This window comes from Suncus etruscus, chromosome 6 (genome assembly GCF_024139225.1).
Source record: "Suncus etruscus isolate mSunEtr1 chromosome 6, mSunEtr1.pri.cur, whole genome shotgun sequence".
Taxonomy (NCBI): Eukaryota; Metazoa; Chordata; class Mammalia; order Eulipotyphla; family Soricidae; genus Suncus; species Suncus etruscus.
Window position 1 is genome coordinate 126,726,004 of NC_064853.1, and position 5,588 is coordinate 126,731,591.

The 5,588-nt window shown below is 32.5% G+C and overlaps 1 non-coding gene across 1 annotated transcript; it reads left to right on the plus strand.

Annotated features, from left to right (window-relative positions):
• Nucleotides 1-820: 820 nt before the first annotated feature.
• Nucleotides 821-957, plus strand: LOC126012654 (small nucleolar RNA SNORA51). The gene has a single exon (XR_007497089.1). It is a non-coding gene; the product is annotated as a small nucleolar RNA SNORA51 (small nucleolar RNA).
• Nucleotides 958-5,588: the final 4,631 nt, after the last annotated feature.

A 5,588-nucleotide genomic window follows, 5' to 3' on the forward strand; every position in this document is an offset into this window, starting at 1 on the left:
CATTACCTGACTGCTTGGGGCCAGGTAACTTAGATGTACATCTAGATTAAAAACAGAAGGTACAAACTGCTATTTTAAACTGTAATTCTTAAGGTTACAAAAAAGTAGTTTTCAATATATTTCTTCGTTGCCAAGGGGAAAAAATACTGCAATATTATAAATAAACATATGACAACCTGGGACCTTTTTCTTCTAAACAGATTGACGACAGATGCCAACATGTCAGTGAAGCCGAATACAAATCCAACATTATTCCATACATAAAATGTTTACATATATGTCACTTAACTGGATGTTTATTATATTAACTAAATATACACATTTCTCAGTCTATGGAAAGTAATAGGAAACTTAATTATTTTTTGTTAAAAATGCTTAATCATGAATGGTAATGTCATTTTTTCAGTTATCTGGTACACAGATAGATGAAAGAAGAAAGAAAGAAAGAAAGAAAGAAAGAAAGAAAGAAAGAAAGAAAGAAAGAAAGAAAGAAAGAAAGAAAGAAAGAAAGAAAGAAAGAAAGAAAGAAAGAAAGAAAGAAAGAAAGAAAGAAAGAAAGAAAGAAAGAAAGAAAGAAAGAAAGAAAGAAAGAAAGAAAGAAAGAAAGAAAGAAAGAAAGAAAGAAAGAAAGAAAGAAAGAAAGAAAGAAAGAAAGAAAGAAAGAAAGAAAGAAAGAAAGAAAGAAAGAAAGAAAGAAAGAAAGAAAGAAAGAAAGAAAGAAAGAAAGAAAGAAAGAAAGAAAGAAAGAAAGAAAGAAAGAAAGAAAGAAAGAAAGAAGAAAGAAAAAAGAAAGAAAGAAAGAAAGAAAAAGAAAAGATAAGGCCTCCCAATGCTTACCACAGGCTGTGTTCTTTACACTGACTGTATAGAAAGAGGAGGTACAGTAAATGCACCCCATATAAAATAAATAAAATAATAAAAATAAATAAATAAAATCCATGTCTTGGGGCCGAAGCGATAGCGCAGCGGTACCCTATATTGCTTTGCATATGGCCAACCTGGGACGGACCCAGGTTAAATTTCCGGCATCCCTTATGATCCCCTGAGCCTGTCAGGAGCTATTCTGAGCACCTCAGCCCAGGCCCTTTGCCTTGTCTCTATTGTGAATGAGGGGACAAAAAAATAAATAAATAAGACATAAGTTTTTCGTACATACACAATATCCTAAACTTATGCTGAAAAAGTAAAATTTCATTTTATCTTTAAAAGCATCTTTTCATTGGTATTATTTTATGAAAGTTATGATATCAAATACAATCTATTAAATATATTTGAGAAACACAGACTTGATGCTTGTTTTCTTTACAAAACAAAAATACAATAATCTTTATATTTCAACTTATTTGAAAAGACTTGAACTTATTTTCCACCTAGTCATGGGAAAATTTTTTTGTTTTTCGTTTTGTTGTCTTTTTTTTTGGGGGGGAGGACACTCGGTGATGCTCAAGGGTTATTCCTGGCTCTGCGCTAAGAAATCACTCCTAGCTTGGGGAACTATACTGTAGGACGCGGGGGATAGAACCGCGGTCCATCCTAAGACCTTATTCCTTGCGCCACGGCTCTGACCCAGTCATAGGCATTTTTTAAAGTAACTAGAGCTAAGATTTTTTCATCTTAGCAAATAAAAATTGCTGTCATTTTCCTAGCTTTAGTCTCTGCGCTCACTAATATATGTGATTTCCAACTCATAATTATAACATAGAAACACTTTGTTTCTGATCTTCTTGTGACTTAATAAAATAGATTTTGTCTTTAATCAAAAATAAGGATGTAACTTTCCCATGCTTCTTGACTAAGCATGTGCTGCAGGATTACTTTAAAGTTCTCATATATGCCATTACTTATTCTAGAGTTAGATCAATAAAAGGGAGGTGAATCAGCAAGGTACAGAGGAAGAATCCACATAAAAATGGATTAAATGAAATAATTATGTAAACATATGGCCTGAAAATTAAATAGATTCAGATTAACAGATTAAATTAAACAGATCAGGTAATATTCAGGCATCTGATCACAACTTTAAAATATTACACAATTTGAGACTTTGTCAGGCTTGTCTATTAATTTTAGGTTTACAGAGATAGTGATGACAAAAGTGAAATTATCCCTCATATTCTAAGTTATATTAAATTGTATAAAAATAACTGATCAATTAAAAGTGATATTTTATTTGTTTAATTTTGTAAGAGTTTTAAACAAGCCATGATACAGCTGAACAGAGAATTTGAGCCACTAAGTTGATATATTTTTGTTCAGAATGATGAAAGGGGGCAAATAGTGGCAGAGGACTGAGAGTGTTTTCTTTTTTTTAATTTATTTTTAAATAATATCTTTATTTAATCACCATCATTAAACATTATTGTAGTTTGTTTAGTTATAAAAAAAACACCCCCCCTTCACCAGTGCAACACTCCCACCACCAATGCCTCCAATCTCTCCACCTGCTGCCTGTATTGGAGACAGGCATTTTACTTTGTGTTGGATGGAAGTCTGAGTTTGCTTTTTTGCAAGTGGCTTATCAATTGTCCCAACACCACTTGTTAAAAAGGCTTCCTTTCCCTGTCCCATTTTGCATTTATTGTCCGTTTATCAAAGATTAATTGATTGTATCTCTTGGGAATATTCTCTGAATACTCAAGTCTATTTCACTAATCTGAGTTTCTGTACTTATTACAATACCATACTGTTTTATGATTATTTCTTTGTAATACAATTTAAAGTTTAGGAAATTTTTGCCTCCCATATTCCTTTTCCCAAGGTTTGCTCTAGCTATTTGTGGGTATTTATTGTTCCAAATGAAATTCATGAGTATTTAATCAACTTCTTTGAAGAATGCTATGGGTATCCTTAGAGAGATTATATTAAATCTCTACAATGCTTTGGAAAGTATTGCTATTTGAATGATGTTAATCCTCCCAATCCTTGAACAGGGTATGTGTATCCATTTCCATGTGTTTCTTTTATTCCTTGAATCAGTGTTTTGTAGTTTTCTTTCTATAGGTCCTTCACCTCATTAGTTGATTCTAAGATATTTGAGTTTGTGTGACACTAATGTGAATGGGATTTTTTTTTAATGTTCATTTCTTCTCTATCTTATTGATCCATAAGAAGACCATTGATTTTTGGTATTAATTTTGTAGCCTGCCACTTTGCTAATGAATTTATTGTTTATAGAGCTTTTTGGTAGAATCTTTAGGGTTTCTAAATATAATACCATGATATCTTCAAGCAGTGAGAGCTTGACTTCTTTTCCTATCTAGATGCCCTTGATATCATTTTCTTACCTAATAGCTATGGCAAGAACATCAAGCACTATGTTGAATAGTAGTGGTGAGAGAGGGCAGCCTTGTCTTGTACTAGATTTTAGAGGAAAGGCTTTTAGTTTATCTTCATTGAGAATAATATTTGCCATTGATTTGTGGTACATGGCCTTGACTATACTGAGAAAAGTTCCTTCCATACCCATCTTAATGAGAGTTTTTATCAAGAATGGGTGTTGGACCTTATCGAATGCATTCTCTGCATCTATTGATATGATAATATAGTTTTTATTTTTCTTTTTGTTGATGTGTTGTCACATATTAAATGATTTGTGTATTTTAAACCATTTTGCATCTCTGGAATCAAACCTACTTGGTCAAAGTGTATGATCTTCTTGATGAGGTGTTAGATCCTATTTGCCAGGATTTTGTTGAGGATCTTTGCTTTTGTTTTCATCAGGGATATTGCTCTGTAGTTTTCTTTTTTTGAAGCATTACTGTCTGGTTTTGGTATCAGAGTGATGTTAGCTTCATAAAAACTGGGAGTGTTTCTGATTTTTCAATTTCATGAAAGAGCCTGAAAAGGATTGTTCCTCTAGAAAGGTTTGAAAGAATTTGTTAGTGAATTAATCTGGGTCTGAGCTTTTGTTTTTGGAAAGAGTTTTGATGGCCATTTTAATTTCCTCAGTAGTTATGGGTCTGTTTATATATGCTAGATTATCCTGGTTTAAACCAAAAGAATTTATCCAATTTGTCCAGGTTCTCATGTTTCATGGCATAGAAGTTCTCAAAGTAGTCCTGATTACCCTTTCAGTCACTGTAGTATCTGTAGTGATCTCCCCCTTTTCATTTCCTATCGGTTTATTCAGTTTTACTCTCTTCTTTTCTTGTGAGTTTTGTTAGTGGTTTATCAATCTTGTTTATTTTCTCAAAGAAACAACTTCTGCTTTCATTATTTGTTTAGATATTTTTGTTTCAACTTCATTGATTTCTGCTCTAAGCTTTGTTATTTTTTCTGCATACCTATTTTTGTTTCTTTTGTTGATTATTTTCTAATTTTATTATCTGTATCACTAAGCTTTTTATGTAGGCCCCTTCTTCCTTTCAGATGAGTTCTTGCAAACCTACAAATATTTCTCTTAGTGCCAGTTTGACTGTGTCCCACAAATTTCAATAGTTTTTTTCATTGTCATTTTTTCTAGAAATGTTTTGATTTCCTCTTTGATTTTATCTCTGACCCACTGGTTGTTCAGTAGTGGCTGTTTAATTTCCAGGTATTAAGTTTTTTTTCTGTGTTCCTATATAGTTGATATCTAATCTCAGTGCCTTGTGATCTAAGAAGGTAATCTGTACAATTTCTAGCCTCTTGACTTTATGGAGATATGTTTTATAGGACAGGATGTGGTATCCTGGAAAATGACATATGCATTAGAGAAAAATGTGTATTTAGTATTCTGGGAATAGAGTGTCCTATATATCTACTAGTCCACTTACTTCCATTTTTCTTTTCAGATTTAATATATTCTTGTTGGGTTTCAGCCTGTATGACATATCAAGAAGTGACAGGGCAATGTTGAAATCTCCCACATTTTTTTTGCTATTGATATTATCTTTCAGATTTGTCAACAATTGTATTAAATATTTTTCTGGTTCCTCATTGGGTGTATATGTGTTTAGGAGTGTGATTTCTTCCTATTATACAGATCACTTAATTAGTATGCAATGTCCTTCTTTGTACGTTATATTTTATGAGTCTAACTTTTGTATCATCTGCTATTAACATGGATACTCCAGCTTTTTTACAGGAGCTGTTTGCTTGGATGATTTTCCTCCAGCCTTTGATTTTGAGTCTATATATTTCTTGTAGGCAGCAGAATGTTGGATTCAGCTTTTTGATCTATTTTGCCACTCTGTGTGTGTCTTAACAGGTGCATTTAGTCCACTGACATTGAGATAGATAATTGTCTGGGATGTACTGTAATCTTTATGTAGAAGTTTGGTGTGTTTGTTGGTCAGTATTGTCTTAAAATAAACTTTTAAATTTTTCTTTTAATGCTCGTTTTGAGTATGTAGAATTTCTGAACTGTTTTTTATCTGTGAAGTTATGTATATTTCCTTCAAAACTGAAAGTAAATATGGCTGGGTGTCATATTCTAGGCAAAGCATTCATTTAATTGACTTTTGTCTCTATATCCCACCACTGCCTTCTGGCCTTGAGGGTTTCTTGTAATAGGTCTGCTGTATAATGCTCCTATAAATGTAATTTCCCCTTTTGATCTTACGTCTTTCAGTATTCTATCCCTATCTGTGGAATTTATCATTGTGACC